The 19,947-nt window shown below is 36.0% G+C and overlaps 1 protein-coding gene across 1 annotated transcript in view; it reads left to right on the top strand.

Moving 5' to 3' along the window:
• The window catches only part of LOC113235863 (E3 ubiquitin-protein ligase Ubr3), a gene marked incomplete at its 3' end in the record, with an annotated part of 142,898 nt that overhangs the window by 51,901 nt on the left and 71,050 nt on the right, over window positions 1–19,947 (top strand). The gene's annotated exons all lie outside the window — the stretch shown is intronic.

Here is a 19,947-nt window from a genome sequence, read left to right as displayed (position 1 = left end):
TAGGTATATAGTTCCTAATTATACTGGATAAATATTTTTTGTAACTACGGACAGTTGATTTAACCAATGTTTTCTTTTTGAGTTTATGTTAATAATGATGATTTATATTATGTTACTTTGTAATACAGTGTTAAATATTATTATATTATATATATTATATTATATATTTGTGTACACATTAAAAGTAACACTTGGATTCACTACGACAAATGTATGAGATAAAAATGGGGCAAAAGAAACATACGATATTTTAATACTTTAAAAAAAATTGCATGCGTTGGCAGCATTTATTTTTGAACATAACACAACGTAGATTTTGACATTTAATTTGAAGCCCCGTTTACACTTGAGATGATTTCTTCTTCTTCGTATGTTTTTTCTCCAACTTATTGTGAAGGTTTATGAATATAACTTATTTTATAACGTAGTACACGTATAGATGATTGTAAGTTTTAAACGATCGCGACTAAACATTTTTGCATTGGCATTGTTCTTTATAGAGCGAATTTGGCTGGAGATGTGGGGAGAGGTAGACCTCATACATAGTCTCGATCATAATGGAGATGTCCATGAAAAGGACCACGTTAAAAGAACCAAGAATAAAGGACTATTTATTATTTATATTATTATTAAGTATATTTATTTTACAAACAAACCATCTTTTGGACCTTTTACAGGACCCACAATTTAGTTCCGCAAAAATCGTTTCAATTCCTACAATTTATTTTACTTAAAAATTAACATATAAAATGGTGTGCGTGAGCGTGTAGGCGAACGAGATAGAGAGAGAATCTTGCAGAGCGTCTGCGGAATTGCTGACAACCACTGTAAGTTTTCCACAGCAGGGCTGGCATTATAGAGCGCGATTTGCGTGACAGCGACATAAACCACGAGATACTACTAATACTCCCATAGAGAATAGCAATCTCTCGCGCAAGTCGCGCCTTGTCAAGCTAGCCGTGGCGAGGCGTCCATATAACTCAATTCGCACCGGCTCGCCTAAAATTTTCCACGTATTATCAAAATATTATAAATATTTAAAAGTAATTTACTACACTTTGTACTCAATTTTATGTGTACAATATAATTAACCAGTGAAATTAAATGTACTGGTATCTTGTGTGCTAACAAGTGTTGTGTCAAGGCCCCACTTGTTAAGGCAAGTGTTTTGTGTTTTCTGCTGGCTTTACTAAAGACATTTTTCAAGCCTCGCCACTGCTAGCTAGCCCTACTGACGCTCTGGTAGAAATACTTATCGATATTAATTCCTTTTTTTGCCATATAACAAATAAGTTTTATGGCCCTATACACAAGTTAAATCTTCAATGTAATAAAATGATCCTAGAACCAGTTACAACACTTTAACGTCCTTAATAAATTGGGTGACCATTATAATACAGGTTTTAATTTAATTGCAGTGATCGTTAGACTCTATCGCGGCGCGACATTTCGAGGTAACATCAACTTGTTTGCAGAGCAATTACTGCCACAAACTGAATAGACAATGTTGAATTAACATTTCTCTGTAATTTCGAGAACCGTAAGAGCGTGTTAACTTGTATTTCTAACGTTCTGTCCTCCTCGTCGAGACTAACGTAATCGACATTTTAGCGAAATTGAGTTCTTAACTTGTCCGGGATTAGCTAAACAAGATATACAACCCCGTCTAATCGGTTTTTTCATATCTTATTTAGTTTCAGTTTTATTATTAAAAATCTATACAACCTCAAATGGTTTTGATTGATTCCGCACAACAATGAAAGTGTTGAATCAATCGCCTTGGAAAAAATATATACTAAATTTGAGGATATACACTGATTACAATACGCCGTGAAAACACAATTCCTAAAAATTTCACTATAGAAGAAAAACACGAACTTACTTCAAAATTTTATAAGAAAACCGCTGTAGTCAATAGGTAATTTACATATACCGATGATTCTTTTTATATCAATTGTACTAATTGGAATACGTATAGTATAAATGTTTTGAATGACTTTAAAATCGATTCTTAAGTAAAATAATAAAAAAAAAAATAATCAAAAAAAATCAACGTAATTGACATTTTTTACTATCAAAAATTTTAAATTTTAAGCAGAAATTAAGAAAATAACAACGTGCTTTATTTATTTATTTATTAATTATTACTTAGGTGCCAATAACTTATAAGTGGCCGCATTGCGAATCCGTTAGTTATAACAAGGAGGACAATGTTGGACAAAGCGTGTCAACAACACTGCTGGAGGTCATAGTGCCCATGGAACACGGCAACAAATTTGAAATTCGGAGATATGAAGTTTAAATAGATTTTCTGTTTAGTTAAAATATATTTTTGATATTATGTAGCTTATTAACAGCTGGTTAATAAGCTACTTCTCAATTTGTCTGTATTTTTTTGTATATATTACGCGATTACACCGTCATTTTGGAACCCATTTTTATGACCTTTTTTTTGTTGGAAAGTGGGTACCTCAGTAGTAGTCACATTGAGATTTAAAAAAAAACAGCAAAAACGAATAAGCAAACTTTTGAGAACGGAAAGTTCTTGTTGTTGTTTATATAAGACATGTTTTATACGGTATATATGTATTATATGTTTTATATAAGACATGTTTTATATAAAATAAAAAAAATACTGCATATTATAAGAGGCGTAACTAACTTGTTTATTAAGTACTTATTGTAATTGAACTGCGGCCCGTCACTTGGTCTCAAAAAAAAAGAGCTAAAGTTCCGTACATTGTAAAATCCTTTGATATTCGTTTAAATTTAAAGGACTAATTAGATTTTTTATTGAATTGATATTCAATTATTTTTTGTGAAATTGCTCCACTAGTTTGTTATAATTATTAAATACAAAGATCGAACACTCAGAAAAAATTCCTTCGATCCGGTCGGATTCGAACCGACGTCTTCTTGCATACCGTGCCAGACAGTTTATGGTAGAAAATCTGATTATTGATGTCTTTTGAGCTTTGTGGACATACAAAATTTAAAATTTCTAATAATTTTTAATAATTTTTTTTTAATTTTAAAATTTAAATTTTTTTAAATAATTTTCTAATAATACATGAGGTTAATCGTTACTTATGATGACTCATCTTTTCGAACATCTAAACGTGATACATAAATAATATTTTATTGTAAGGATATTTGACTATTTATTTCTTTAGTGACATGAATTTTACTTCTATGTACTGCTTTTGCGTGAGCAATACCTATAATAAGAATGAGAGGATATCTAGAAACCGACTCAGTTGAAATACATATAAGACCACATGAAACAAAATTAATATTGTGTGATCATGACATTCTACAATGTCTCATATTAGGTTGGTTGTGCAGTGAGGTAATTGGGATGTCATCGGGTTAGCGACGTATAGTGAAACAGGAACAATTTTAGATAGTGTGTTTATTCGTTCATTGTGAAAATAGAAGTGAACTAATAATTCAATTACAGTATAAAGAATCTTATGCCTACTCCACATTTCCTTTCCTTCAATATGCAATCCAGTGACCTACTAAAGAAGTCACGTTGTTTCGACTCATACCTCAATGATTGAGGTAGATTTCTAGAAAAAATTTGGTGAATTGGCCTTTTTTTCCTGAGACCAATACTCAATTTTGATAAACATTTTAATTATGCCTTTTTTCATTCCCAAAGCAGCATAGTTCATCATGTTAATAGCTATGGTGACTTTTTTAAATATCTCCGTGGAGATTTGTTTATGATATTTTACCAAGCGAAAACAAAATTATTAATGTCGACGATGGAGCATAAAGCCTATTCACTCTCGCCTTAAAAAGGTCTAATTAGATTAATAAATCTGCAGTAGTGATGCATCGGAAATTTCATAACGGATACAGATGTCAAAAGTAAATCTTAGCGGAAAAGGAAACGGATGTGTAAATACTATAAAGATCACAACGAAATAATTCCAAACAGGGCTTGTGTTTTGGTTTCATAAGACTTAAGACCCACCCGCCCCACAGCCAAGCAATATGCGCACGCGCGTCTATTGCGAACGTTATAAAATTCCGTTAAAAGTTACGTTATAAAGTTGCGGAGGCAGAAACGGAAACAGATATGGAAAAACGTGCAGAACTTCCACTGTTGCGAAAGCAGAAGCACGGGTCTGTTGCATCACTAGTCTGCATCTGTGCAATAAATCAAAAGCGAACTGTTTTAGTTTATGGCACTATTCTTGAAAAGGAACGAAAGAGTTTCATTTTAATGTCGGCAATAAAAACTCCATAAGAAAAAATAAACTGGTTCAGTAGAAATCGACCACCATACTAAACTTAGAGACCTAGTAACAAAGGCCTATTTGCATAAACGTCGTATGCATACTAAAGCGTATTTTTGCATCGTGCCCTCAAGCTGGTAAGTTGTAGAACTCGGTCATAGCGCTAGTCTACTTTGAGCACCATTATTGAATGAAGTGAGGACATTGTTTGTGGCCATTAATATAGAAACTATAAGTATGTAAACATGACAAAACGTGGGAAACAAATGGACAGACCTCACTTACCCTTTACAAAAGTGGTAACATTAATTTATGACCAAAGATCGGAACAGGACATTTGTCTATCTATTATTGGGTATGGCAGAGGAAGCATGAGAGTAGAGTGGATGCTATTGACATGAGATCCCTCAGAAGAATATGTGGTGTAATGAATACGAGGTGCAATCATTGGCGCGAAACCTCTACCTGTACCTCTGCCCCGTCTTTTTTTTATAATAGGAAGTGACGGGACGAACAAGTCGTGCGCCTGATGGTAAGCTGCACGCCTGTTCATAACAGTTGCAGTGCCACTCAGAGCTCACCCTGAGACATTAGTTGACAAGTCCCATGTGCCCGTAATTTCACCAGTACCTTACCCTTCTAAACCGGAACACTGTATAATGCACATTACTACATGGCGGCAGAAATAGGTAAGATGGCAGTTCTTCCCAGGACGAACTCTTTCACAAGGAGCTCTACTGCTGTTAAAGTCTTCAGAAAGTCTTCAGTCTAGCATGTGGACGCGAATTGCCATGGCCCGTCTGGAAGTCTTTAGGCTTCGGTCTCAATTTGGCCGGAGTAAGAACAATATTTGTTCAGGTGGGGATTTTCCGATGGTTCTAACCTGGATTGTTTGTGCGGTGAGATTCAAAGTATGGCCCACCTCTCATCGTGCCCTGCATTCCCTAACACCTACACGCTTGAGTATTTAATTGCTACTAGTGACGCGCTCGGCATGGCTAATAGGGTTCAGAACCGGGAAATCCCGATCTCGATAGTACCCGAAATTCCCAATTCTTTTCCTGTACTGAGGGAACCTGGAATTCAAAATTGTGTCCCAGTTATTTCGGTACTTTTGGTTCGGGGACCAGGGTCGATAGTGTTTTAATTATGGGTGAAAGGCACTTTTGTTTTCAATTTGATTGACTTGTCTTAAAATCTAGAGGAGGTTTAAGTATAATTTTCTGTTACTTTGATTGCAAAAGTTTTTTTTTTTAATTTTTATTTTAATTTCCAAGAAGAAGTAGGCTGAAAAATTAAGTTGACTGGTTTGTGCTACGTTATTTTTAATAAAACAAAGCTCCAATATTGACCGTGTGTTTTGAAACCCATCACTTTCTTAACCCGTTCAGTACTATTGCTTACTACTTCACTGATTGTATCACCATTGATTAACAAATGGCTGGTATCGGAAATACCGACTGAACCGTTAAATCCCGAATCCGTTGAAGACAAATACAGAAATTCTATGTGGCTAATGGCTAAGTTATGGGCCACAATAGTACAGTGTATGCCATCGACACGATAAGAAGAAGATTGACTGATCGTTGTTGAAAGCTATAAGGTTAGGTTAGAAACGTATCCAACTAAAAAAACTGACAATCGACATTTGAAGTGAAACAATTGACGATACTCGTTCGAGTTCGGGCTGGCCAATCGGAGCGCAGGCAGTTCTCACAGTAATGATTTGGCAGAATAGTTGTCAAGCAAATTAAATGACATTTCGTCTCTATTTCTGGTTATATACTCGATGATAATTAATCAACTTCTATCACTTTTATAATAATAATAATAATAATAATAAATTCATTTATTCGCTTTAAATAGGGTAGGGTACATTATAAATGTTGATGGTAAAATTTAATTTGAACTTAATCCTATTTAGCCTAAAACAAAAGCATGCAGAATATTAATAGTAAACAATAAGGCAATACATTACTAAATTAAATCAATTGATACAGGGTATGTCATAATATTAGATGTCATAATTGAATATAAATTAGATAAATGAATAATGTATGCATCAATCAACTTCTTTATAAATCATGAACTCTTCCACTGAGTAGAACAAGTGATCTAAAAGCCACTTACGCAGTTCTTTTTTAAAACTGACCAATGGAAGGTGTTTAAAACGATCCGGTATCCGATTAAAAATTTTTCCACACATAGCATAAGAATTCTTTTGAAAGCGTTTCGTCTTTGGTATTGTGTCTAGTATTATTTTATTTGGGTTTCTTAGGTTTCTATCAGTTATGTTTTTCGCTATTATGAATTTTGATTGATTTATTTTTACAAATATACCAACCTCCAAAATACATACGCAAATATGCATACGCAAATTATACCTGAACGACTTCCTCCTTACTTAGCTTATTTTACAGTCCATTACGCTCGTTCTCGTTGCGCCGGAACAATTAGTCAATGCGTTCAAGACCCTCGTTTATCTAGAATTCAGCTTTTAGAATAGGAGGGTCCACTCCGTCTGCATTTTATGTGCGTTCGAAAATAACTGGCAACATGTTGCAACCCTTCATGGAAGAATGGCATAAGTGAAGTTACGTCAAGAATGTTTATTGCTCCATTAGAAACAGAAAAATATACCACATCATCTGATTGTAGTGGGTCTGAGGATGTGGGTTATATTTTTCTGCCATTCTTCCATGAGGAGAATGTAACGATTAGTCACGCGCGTCAAAAAGTATCTACAATTGTTTATCGCAATATACCTTATTATGTAAATTGATGTGAATGACTAGAATGTGCCGAACCTACAATGCTTTACTCATATCAGAACTTGGAGGTTACATTGGTCGAATTCGTACCAATCTCCTCAAATATTTCGAGTCGTCTTCTCATTAGTACTGCCAAGTTAACATCTACGTGTTAGTCTTAAGTTGCATTAGTTTTAAGTTGTAATCTCACTCTTCCCTCTTTTTTTTTTGTAATCCTTATTCAAATGTCTTTACACTTCGCATGATAACGTTGTATGTACAAGCATTAGGTCTACATTCTAGATTAAGACTATAAATTGTATCATTTAGTGTAAACTGTATCGTACATAAAATAAAATAAGCTAAATAAAAATAATAAAGATCAAATTTGTCAGCGTGGCCAAATTTTTGCTAAATATTTTAATTAGTACTTCCAACAAAAAGCTATTTTTACTTTCACAGCGTGTAAATTTGTGCCAAGAGCACGCTAAACTTGTAACTTACGACTATCGATGGTTGTATACTCGATGCTTACGACTCTATGTCGCTTGTCAAACTTGATGTGAGATTTTAATAGATTTTTTATCACTAATGTACACATCGAGTTCTTTGTGTTTCGTAATTGTTAAACATTGAAAATGTTACGATTTTTTTCGGATCTAAACGGCGTGTAATAACAATAATAAAATCGTTGATTTATCTCAACGTATCAATAAATAAACTACACAAAGTTTAGTAACAGACAATAGTGGGAGATAAAAATGTCTGTAGTTCAGCACAACAATGGCGGAGTGTGTCTCGGTGCCGCTGATATTTTGCTACAACCTGTCATGTTCTACATTTATTAAGTGATCAGCACAAAATCTTGCACTAAAAGCACTATCTACATACAATTATACTACAATGCCTGCCTCCGGGGTTTGCCTTAACAATAACCAGTTAAAACATTTCTTACTGAAAGTACGCAATGAGAAGACATGAATCTCACACAGGGGCGGAGGAAGATCGTTCCTAACACTGAAAGTGGCGTATTGAAAACAACCCGAAGTCTCGACCAATGTATAGACCGGTAGCTTATAAATAATAGGGCGGTTTACATTAATATTACACGGAACTGGTTGATGACTAATACCATCTCAGTCACCCGTGACCGTGTGACCTGTAAAGAGGCCGAAACGTTTATTTGCTTGAAAAACAATTTTTTTAGATCCGAAAAAATGTTTTTTCTTAGTTACAGTTTTAATAGAACAAAGTTGAAAGTCAGTTGGGAAAGCGGTAGCAACGGTCTGGCAAACAATCGCCGGTTCTAATCCAACCAATTCGAATAATACCAAACTAGTATTTTCCCAAAAAATACATTAATGTCACAGTAAATACATCACGATAATTATTAATACAAAGATCGAACTTCTCGATCGACCCTTCGATCCTGCAAACCGTGCTAGACGCTATGCCAACTAATCCACACAACGAACCAACAGACCTTATGAATGCTTGTATTAGTCGCCAAAAAAAGTTGTTAACACCAAAAATAAAGATCTGCAAACAAAACAAAAGACAAGCATATAGAAAAATTCGTAAGGTCCGTTGGTTCGTTCCGTTGCTTAATGGGCTTAGCGTCTAGCACGGTTTGCTGGAAGACGTTGGTTCAAATCCAACCGGATCCAAGAGATTTTGTCTTAGTGTTCACAAAAACAATTTGAATGTGATGGTGACTTAACTGCCTCCGTAGCCGAACGGATACCATACCGGACTGCCACGCAGAGGTCCCAGGTTCGATTCCCGGGCCGGGAGAAATAGTTGTATAGCCTACAATTATTTCTCTCGTGAGTTTGGGTGTAATTTGTGGTTGTCTATGTGTGTGTCCATGGCACCCGCGACACAGGGTTTCCCTAGTGCGGGGCTATGTTGAGTGTGTGCGTTATTATTTATATATACGTATATACGGCGAAACAGCGTGACATTCAATAAAATCTTAAAAATACCATTACCATTATATTCAATAAAGTAAATATTGAAACAAAGTTATTGAAGTAGTCCAATTTAGAAATGTTCTATATTGTGATATACATAATTCACTCTCATTAAAATGGCTAATAAAATAGAATGTGCTTATTACCAGAATACATCGACTGTACACATTTTTATTAAAATTAGGCACATTGTAATCCTGCAAGCAGGTACGCAAATATTAATGGAATTTACATTTCACACCTTCAATAATAAAATGACGTAGTCGAAAAGTAAAAGTTTTGAGACATTGTCAAATTAAAAATCGTTATTCATATCAAAAAGAATTTTATTATATTTGGCACCAGTGCATATGGAATATATATGGCAGGTGCCACGTACGTAATTTTTTTATCCCCCGACACCAAATTAAGGGATTTATAAGTTTAAGTCCTTTGTCTGTGTATCTCTCGGTGGCTTCGTAGCTCCAAAACCGATGGATTGATCTCAAATGATTTTTTTTTACACTAGACCTACCATGTTTGGATTCATTAAATTTGTTTTGATGATTAACTGCAAAAATCTCGCCTTTTAAAATTTCAAAGCAAGTTTGTGTTTTTGTTTTCTGAAATCGAAACTTATTTTCAGAAACTTTACGACAAAAAGGCTGTTTAAAACACAATACAAAGATCTGCCACAAGAACATAGATTGCATTGTAACATTTTGTAGCAGTAGAGCTCCTTGTGAAAGAGTTCGTCCAGGGAAGTACTGCCACCTTACCCATTTCTGCCGCCAAGCAGTAATGCCAGCATTACTGTGTTCCGGTTTTGAAGGGTGCTAGTGAAATTACAGGCACATGGGACTTATCAACTTATGTCTCAGGGTAACGGGCGCAGTGGCAGTGCCCCTCAGATCTTTGCAATTTAAAGCTCTGAGTGCCACTGCAACTGTTATGGACAGGCGTGTAGCTTACCATCAGCGACTTGTTCGTCTCGTCCCTGATAATATAAGAAAAAAATAGAGAAATTCGTAAGATCTGCAGACTCGGCCTGTAGCCAAGTTTGTAAGAGCCACGGTGAGGCAACAGACGCTAGTGCGAGTTCAGTCATATCGAAGGTATTTTTCTTTGTGTTTGTTCAACCATTGCATCAATAATAATAACAAACTAGTGTATTGAGTATTTCCATAAAAAAATATATGAATATCATGGTAGTAAATCCATATTTTCCGGGAAATTTACATTTTCGTTTAGTGACAGTATTACTTTCAACGTGCCAAATAAAGTTTGTTTTTATATAATATTAAGTGACGGGACGAACAAGTCGTGTGGCTGGTGGTAAGCTACACGCCTGTTCATAACAGTTGCAGTGCCACTCAGAGCTTAAATCGCAAAGATCTGAGGGGAACTGCCACTGCGCCCGTCACCCTGAGACATAGGTTGACAAGTCCGTTACCTTTCAAAATCGGAACGCTCTAATGCCCACATTACTGCTTGACAGAAATAGGCAAGTGTCCCATAAAAATTTTGTTAGTATCCGAATATTAGATAATATCATTGAGATAACGAAAGAAAGCATATTTAATATAGTTTTTTTTCTTTAAAAATCTTAACTATGCAATGCCTTGTTTGGCATAGTCTCGTAACAACTTGATATCCATTGCCCATGGGCTACATATACCGACAACGACAACCATCGTACACAATAAATGATTTATCAGTACTCGATTGCAGTCGAGTGCGCAGCTAACAAAACAATGTATTATAACAACGCGGGCCGCGTGCCCGAGACCATGCCTGTGTTTAGACTTTGGCACTCTTTGCTACATATACTTGTTGTATTTAGACCAGTTCTTGTTAATGTTACTAAACGAGTTTTTGCCGAGTATAGAATTTTTTGTTGAGGATCTCGACATTTCATAGAAATATCGATCATTTATTTCATATTACCAATGTCACAATATGTCATTTATCTATACTACCTCAGTTCGAATTGCTTTTTTCCCGTACTACAGTTTATTTTGCTTGGTTCGAGCGGCATGGGCTTCAGAATTTATTTCTTTTTACAAACGAATTAAAGCCATTTGAAAAATATGTAACGTAGTCTATTTAGTTCAGTTGATATATAAAATATCATTGGTATATGCAACGTACCTATTGAATAGAGCAGTTTTCTTGTAAAATTTCGAAGTAAGTTTGTGTTTTTGTTTTCTACCGTGAACATTGTAGGAATCGTGTTTTTACACAGTGATTGATTCAACACTTTCACTGTTTTGCGGAATCAACCATAGACATTTGAGGTTGTATGGACTCTTAACAACTTAAATTAAATTTTAATATAAAAACCCAATACAAAAAAAGCCGTGTACTCCAAAAAATTAAAAAGTCATCTGTAAGCTAAAAACTGTTAAGAGACCAAAAACGATTCCAATGTAAGTAGTTGAAGAGTTCAGTAGTCTACCGAATGTTCTAGTTGCAGCGTCACATAGTAGCAGTAGAGCTCCCTGTGAAGGAGGTCGTCCAGAGTAGTGTTGCCACTTACCTATTTTTGCCGCCAAGCAGTAATGGAAGCATTACTGTGTTCCGGTTTTGAAGGTTAAAAGTGCTGGTGAAATTACAGGCACATGCGACTTGTTTACTTATGTCTCAGGGTGACGGGCGCAATGGCAGTGCCACTAAGATCATTGCGATTTAAAGCTCTGAGTGACACTGTAAGTGCGCACGACTTTTTAGTCCCGTCACATAATATTATTTATAAAAAAGTCGTGCGCCTGGTGGTAAGCGACACGCATGTCCGTAAGCAGTTGCAATGCCACTCAATAACTCTTGAATAGATGTTCATCAAACATAACTGTGAATCACCTTGCCTAAATTGGCTTCGATGCCACACACAACATCCAGGCAAACATACACAAACAAAGGCTCTTCAAACTGCATTTGGCCTCCATCTCATCTGATGGACAGTGATGATGAGATGTAACATTCACACCTAAATAATGCCTATTCACTCTCGCCTTCAAGGTCCAAGTTATAACGTTCGGGAAATAAGTTCCCTGGCTGCGGACTTATTTCGGTTCCACTCTATAGCCGCTCGCCATATAAATGTGGAAGCGAAATGCGTCTTGCGAATTCTGGGAATGTCTAGAACATAGGGGTGGAATCCCAGCCCACGTCTGTTGTCTTGTTGCTTACCCACACCTATTTTGGACCAATCAAATTTAGAGATGGCGTCGGAGGAAATAATTTGAGCAGTTTTAGAAAGATCATCAATATGAAACAGCACACATATTGATCATAAAAATAGAAGGATTTTTAGATTATATTGTGATTCCTATTCTGGCTTGATATTTGCAAGAATATAGTCAAACGATCATTCTAGCGTTATCGTCAGTTATCGGAACTTATCCAGATTTTGTCTTTGATCCTCGTAATTTTGACGAAACTCGCCTGTTTGCTTTTTTGTTTGTAGTACGGATTCACGTCTTCTTGCGCTCATAATATAACTCATACTGAATAAAAAAATTAGGCACTATAAAACGGTCACGTCATTATATCGACTTCGCGCTCATACCCCCGTTAGTTACGTCACTTTACTTAAAATTGGCGTATGATTTAGGTTGAGAACTAGTAAAAGGATCAAAATTAGACGCAATTAAGAATTACAGCTGAACTACTCGCTACCGCGATTGAGCAGTGAGGGCGACGGAACGAAACAAAAGGACAATGGCGAGGCAAAGAAATTAAAGAACGATTCAAAATTTGAAAACAAGTTTCCAGGAACCAGAGGAAAGGTGATAAAAAGGTGGGATGAGGTGGGAAGGAGGTCACATCGTCACAACGCTATCGATTCGTCGTTTTGAGCAGTCGGAAACGTCGGATCGTGAAGACAAATGAGCCTCCAAATGATTTTTTAACTTGTGAAAATTTAACAATGTATTCTTACACTTAATATACAAATACATAGTAGAATGATACTAATCACCAGTGTACTCGCGTCTGGCCGAGACCTTGTCTCGCCTTGGCACGGGTACGTTGGCTGCTCCAGAATTACATCTCGTTTCTTTTATATCTTATCTGCGTGTTTGTGTACATTTTTACGATCCAAATACTTTGATTCGAAAGAATTTATAGCGGAGACTATTTATCGTAACATTAGGGAAATGTTTTCAGGGCTACTTATTTTTGGCTTTACACTTAACATTTTGAGTTGAAGCTCTTATCGATCTCGTTCAGTCAATGAGTTATATTCATATTATAAAAAAGATTGATTATTATTGATAAATTTTCGTCTTTGTAAGCTGAGTAAGAACTGACACACTCAATAATAAAGTAATTAATTTAAAATATAACATTTTTGAGAAAAGGACGAAATAGTTTTTTTTTTCATAAAATAACAGATTTTAGATCAAATTATAGGGGACGAAGGAGGGTATGAAGCAATGAAACCATGATTTCAATTTTCAAAGTGGAGCGATCGAAGAGCAAAAAAAGGAAATTATTCAAAGTGGGTACAATAGGCTCATCAGTCGCACCGTTATTTATTTGGAATGAATGATGTTTAACTGGAATTGCGAAATAGAATGAAATATTCTGGAACCTGAAAAACACCTAATTCATCAAGAAGATGGTTTAAAAAAAGTCTGAGGCGTAAATGTCGCGCAAAGCCGACAAATAGTAGGTATTACTAACCATATATTGTCACATGATTGTTGTAATCAAGAAAGCTCGGTGTGGTATTCACAAAAAATATGGCATTTTCTGAATACAGTTGTGTAAATAAGTCGAAATCTTTACTATTTTTGTTTGCGCCACTATTTTTAAAGCAACGAATGTTATTAAATAACGTAGATGTTTAGTAAAATATAATGCGTCGCCTACAGTACGTAATAAGACAATATAAAGATCGAATAGAAAATATCGTCTTTCTTATCAAATAGGATTTCGTCACATTTTATTATCTCCGATATTTGGCTCTTACTACCTTCGTTATTTTTATTATTTTAAATCCATAAAATCAGTATCATAAAAGTAACTTTTTTTAATTGACCAACTTTATTATTGAGGGACTCATATTCAGTGACATCACAAATGTCTTGCGAACCCAACAACATAGCCACTTTCCGAATCCTGTCCTCCAAATAGGAACTTTCTAAATCCTTAATATTTTAACTTACTCAACAAGCTAGCGTGATCCACGCAATCAAAGGCTTTTGACAGATCACAAAAAATGCATGCATGTCGAGAGTTTTCCCAAGCACCGAAAATGCTCTTGATTAAACTAACACCCGCATCAGTGGCACTGCGCCCTTTGGTAAAGTCATACTGGTGGTCTTAGAATATGTTGTTATTGCATCATCATTTTTCTCATGAAAGCATTTGATCTAGCATTATCTTTTTCAAAACCGTATTGAATACCGGAAGGACAGACACAGGTCTGTATTTATTAATATACAGATGTTATGGCTGGTACAACCTACGTTATTTTTTTATTTTAAATCCACGAAGTCAGTTTCCCAAAAATACCTTTTTCAATTGCGTCACTTTATTATTGAGGGGCTCTTATTCAGTGACATCACGAATATCAGTTACGGCAGTTGTCAGAAAAAGGACGTAGCTACTATTCCTTACCGAAATAAAAAACCCAATCTCCGTCTCTTTCTAACATAAGCAATATTTGACTGTATGTGTGACACAGTGCATTGACCTCTATCGTAGCTATATTCAACTATAATGGACCTGAGACTTGAACTAGACCTTCGTGTCGACCTTGAAATGACGTCACGCGTTTACCTTGGCGGCGTTTATTTGACGGCTTTTTTTAATTCGAATTTTGAATCCCAATATCCAATTATCATCGTATTCTTCCACCAAAGATACTCCTTGTGAAAGATTATATGTATACAATGGTCAGCCTATGTTACACTCTGGCTTAATGCTCTGGGAAACTAGGAGACCTGTGCATAGCAGTAAGGCATGAATGCCTTTGCGTGAACGGTTGTGAGACAAGCGAACCTTTATTAAATGTATGAAACCCGAATAAGATAAAGGTATAAGTAAAACCGACTGTCGTTCAATATTTCCAATTATAATAACTGCCTCCGTGGCCGAACGGTTACTATGCTGGTCTGCCACGCAGATGTCCTGAGTTCGATTCCCGGGCCGGGAGAAATATTTGTATGGCCTACATTTATTTCTCTCGTGAGTTTTGATGTAATTTGTGGTTGTTAATGTGTGTGTCCATGGCGTCCGCGACACAGGGTGAGGAAAAAAAGATGCCATACACAGATCATACCATCAGGGGTACCTCCCACCGGAATAGGCAGAGACCATCGACTCCATCACGCTTATGACATACTTATTACTTCTTCTTTTTCATTTTCTCCATTAACACCGGCCTTTTCAGTTTATACAAGCTCGTTTATTCTTTTTACTTTTGACTTGACCTTTTTTAAGCACCCCTCAGTCTGATTGAGTTGTTATATCGTTCTAATTTCGACTTTATTATAAAGTCTTTATTACAAACTTATTAGGAAGGTGTAGACAATGACCCATGACTGTACGGTTAACCTCGCAAGTGCAAATCTACCCGCTTACCTCATCGCATTTTTTAACAATAAATCTGACACGAATCATCTCTTTGTTTCCGATGATTTGCTTTTAATTGGATTTGCCTCGTCTTCTAGGCTTCCAATTCGACGATCACGGTGACCTAGCGGTTTGTAGAGTGAGTTTCTCAGTAGATCCAATTTCTTTTTTTTTAAAGTCTCGCACTAGGGAAACCTTTTATCGCGGTTGCTGTGGACACACATAGACAACCACAAATTACACCAAAACTCACGAGAGAAATAATTGTAGGCCATATAAATATCGGCCTGGGAACCTAGAATTCAGAAAATGAATTTATTTGTTACCATAAATAACACCACAGAAGAAGAAAAAGCAAAAACAACGAGATGTAAAAATTGAAAAAAGAATTAAAATGACAACATAAAATTAAAAGCAAGAACATATTCGCCAAAACAAACTTTTAACACTGACGTAAATAAAGCACTAACAGGCATAATAAGTTGGATGGACATCAATGACTTGAATATTAATATAAGTAAAACCAAAGTTATGAGTTTTAGATCTTACAACTCAAATCCCATACCGGTTAAAATTAATTACAACTCTGATACTGTAGATGAAGTAGACACATTTAACTTTCTTGGGTTAACAATCGACAAGAACCTTAACTGGAAGGAACACATCGAACAGATGTGCATGAACCTAAACAGATTTGTTTACGCTTTACGAAGACTAAGACAAACTGTCTCGCGAGAAGCTGCGTTGACGGCCTATCACGGCTATCGTCCATGCTCATCTACGGTCTTGTACTATGGGGTAACTCAGTAATCTTAGAAAGAGCGTTTAAAGTCCAGAAGAAGTGTATTCGAGCAATTTGCGGTGCGTGTTTCGATGACAGTTGCAAACCGCTGTTCAAAAGGCTGAACATATTACCATTGCCATGCATGTACATTAGGGATATCTGCGTATTTGTCAACTCTCATCCTCAATATTTTAAAACACGCGGTGAAGTCATTCAAAGGCAAACTAGAGCAAAAATTATAAATCTCTTATACCAACCTCGTTGCCATAAAGTAATTTATAAGAATAACTGCTTCAAGATGTGTATAATTATTTACAATAAATTACCAAACGAAAGTAAATTGTTACAAGGACATACTTTTAAATTAAAATTGACAAAATGGCTTTTGACACATTGCTTCTCTAGTAATAAAGAATACTTAGAATTTACAAATTCATTACATTAATTAGAAACTATAGAGACTAAAGAAACATTGAATCCCATTAATATTTGCACATCTGCTTGCAGGTTGAATACAATGTACCTAATTTTAGTTAAGACCTTTGTAATTATTGTATTCTGGCAAATAAACGTATTCTATTCTATTCCCACAAAACAGAATCATAAACAAAAGAAAAATAAAACATTCCAATTGAAACAATTTTTGCAAATCCAAATCTCGGATACCTACTTGTTTTCCCAAGAAACGAACGTGTCGGGCCCTTTACATCTCCCATGTTCACGGCTGACTTTGACTAAGTAAAATAGAGGAACGCTTCTCCATAATCTTGCCCGATTGTAAGCCACGATGTGGCAGTCGATGATACGCGTTAGTCTTGAATAGCCCTAAATTGTTGCTTTCGAGACACACAGATAAACGCTGTCTAATCCATTCCATTGCGGATGGGTGGCAAGTCAATGACATAAGCCTGGAGTGTTCCAGACTTTCTGGTAAATCGAAGAAGGAACGATTGAGGTGGGACGTTCCTGCTCATACTCAACAAAAATAGTGGAATCACAGGCATATGGGATTTGCCAACTTATGCCTCAGGGTGACAGGCACAGTGGCAGTGCAACCGTTATGCACAGGCGTGTAGCTTACCTCCTTGCGCACGACTTGTTCGTCCCGTCACTTGATATTATAATAAGAAAATTGTTTTCGACGATCCCCTTCTCTTGATTCCCTCTAATGAGTGTTCTCTCCTATACTTTCATTTCCTTATTACATAGTGTTATAATTTTCCAGTGTTTATTTATTTCATATTTTGTTACTCGGCCATGCCTTTTTAGGATTTCGCCAAAAAATATTTTATGCAAGTTCCAATTGGCAAGTACTTATAGCTGTGACACTCCGTTGAGGTGTCCACTTGTTGGCTACCTTTTATGTTTACTATTACGAATACAATAATAAAAAGTATAATTTGTTTCAAAATTACATATCAAATATTTTATTTCAATTAAATAAATATATAACTTTATCAATATAATATTCATATACGTTGAATTTTTTAGTCTTACTTCGTAATTACTGTAGAACTATTTTGATAATTATGCCTTCAATACTTTTATTTATGTGTATACATTTTAGTATTTAATGTGTAGTGTAGGAGGTATTCTTTGGTTGCACCCCCTTTGTTAATTCTTAAATTTATATCACAAGGTTGCCTGAATGAAATTGCTACTTAACTTCTTATAGAACTTATAGATTGTGAACGCGTGCATTGAAATGAGTATTTTTATAGCCAGAATCACCTGCCATTGCGACTGGCAGTTAGCACCTTTTCGGGTGACTAGGTCACCTTGGGGCGTAACGCGATAGTCTATAATATGCATACCGTAATTTGCAACAAGCTATTCAAAGTTTTTATTATTAAGAGCTCTCATGCCAAAAAAGTTTTGACGTTGACTCCGCCCGAATTTGTGAAACAAATATATGCCTGAAGTTCGCGTGACATGAGACAGGAGATGTTGAATTTTGCGCATTAAAAGTACCAAATTCGTTTTAGCGGAATAACTCTAAAACTAAAGGGATTAAAAAAAATCCGTAGTGACAGTTGTCGATCATGCATAAATATAATTAATTATCTAATTTTTGTCCTAATAACCTGTAGCATTTCGAGGATAAATCGAAAAAATGTGAAAATTAGAGGTCATTTCGTGATTTTTATCTATCAAGGAAAATTTATTGTTTTATGTTTCAGATTAATGTCTATGCTTGAATATATCGTGTAGTTACTCATACAATATTTTATTTTTAACTTTAAAGTGGATATACCCCTCTAAAATCAAATCGAAGATTAGGAATTTTTCCTCTGCTCCCTCTTAACATTCAGTTAAACTCAGAATGTGGGTTAAATAGTAGTTTATAGGAGTATTGAAGAGACCAGGGAAAGAATGATGATAGTCACGTACAACGTGTGTTTGGGAGTTAATAAAAAAATTTAGTAGCAATAGAACTCCTTGTAAAATGGTTAGTCCTGGGAACTACTGCCACTTTACCTATTTCTGCCGCCAAGCACTAATGTGAGTACTACTGCGGTTCGGTTTAGATAAGATCTTTGCGATTTAAAGACCTGAGTGGCGCTGCAACTGTATCCATAACAGTTGCGAAGCCAGGCTTGTCGCTTACAACCAGGCTCACGACTTGTTCCATCCGTTACTTGGTATTATAAAAAAATACTGCCATATAGATCGATGGCATGGCATATTTAGCCAGAATCAGAAATCGTCGATACGATGAAAAACTGACCTCAAAATTTTGTGGAATTACATCTATTTTTTTTTTAAGTTTTAAATCGTTGAACGGGAAGTGGGTCAAATCCAATAAACCGGATTCATCCCCTAATATTTTCCACCCTTAGAGGTGGAAAATTGTCATCAAATTTTCCTTCGTTGTGACAGCACTTGACCCTGCGTTTGTATGCCAAACTAGGGCCATCTATCAACTGAGTTGCAGTTCGAATGTTTTTATTATTATTATTAAGATACCCAGTGACGGGACGAACGAATTAAGCCTCTGGTGGTAAGCGACACGCCTGTCCATAGCAGTTGCAGTCACTTCCACTGTGCCCGTCACCTTGAGAAATAAGTTAACAAGTTCCATGTGCCTGTAATGACATTAGCCCCCCTTAAACTTAAAAGAGTACCCTGTGAAAGAGTTCATCCAGGGAAATATTGTCACCATACATATTTCTGTCGCCAAGCAGCAATATAAGCTTTACTGCATTTCGGTTTGGAAGGGTATGGGTGCTGGTGGACCTACAAGAATATGGCACTTGTCTCAGGGTCGTATTCCAGAACTCTACTCAATGCTCAAGTCAGGATTTGAGCAGACTTCAAGCACTGGAAATACGACCCTAAGGGGCCTTGAGTATGATTTTCAGTGTTCACTGCAATACTCAAGTCCTGACTTGAGTATTGAGTACAGTTCTGGAATACGACCGTCAGAGTGACGGGCGCAGTGGCAGTGCCCCTTACCACCAAGGATATGACCGATGACGTGTTCGCCCCATTACTTATCGTAAAAAATATGCGTACGTTTTTGTTGTTACGCGGTTTGTAAGTACAAAAATCAGCCATATTGTTCAGTACGACATTTTGACATCGAAAGCGACAAACATAATAATTCGCGATGTTTTTGACGTCTGTTTAGT

This window comes from Hyposmocoma kahamanoa, unplaced genomic scaffold (genome assembly GCF_003589595.1).
Source record: "Hyposmocoma kahamanoa isolate Upper Pololo Valley unplaced genomic scaffold, ASM358959v1 88, whole genome shotgun sequence".
NCBI lineage: Eukaryota > Metazoa > Arthropoda > Insecta > Lepidoptera > Cosmopterigidae > Hyposmocoma > Hyposmocoma kahamanoa.
Note: the sequence above shows the minus strand (reverse complement) of the source record. Positions and strands in the feature narration are given on the sequence as shown.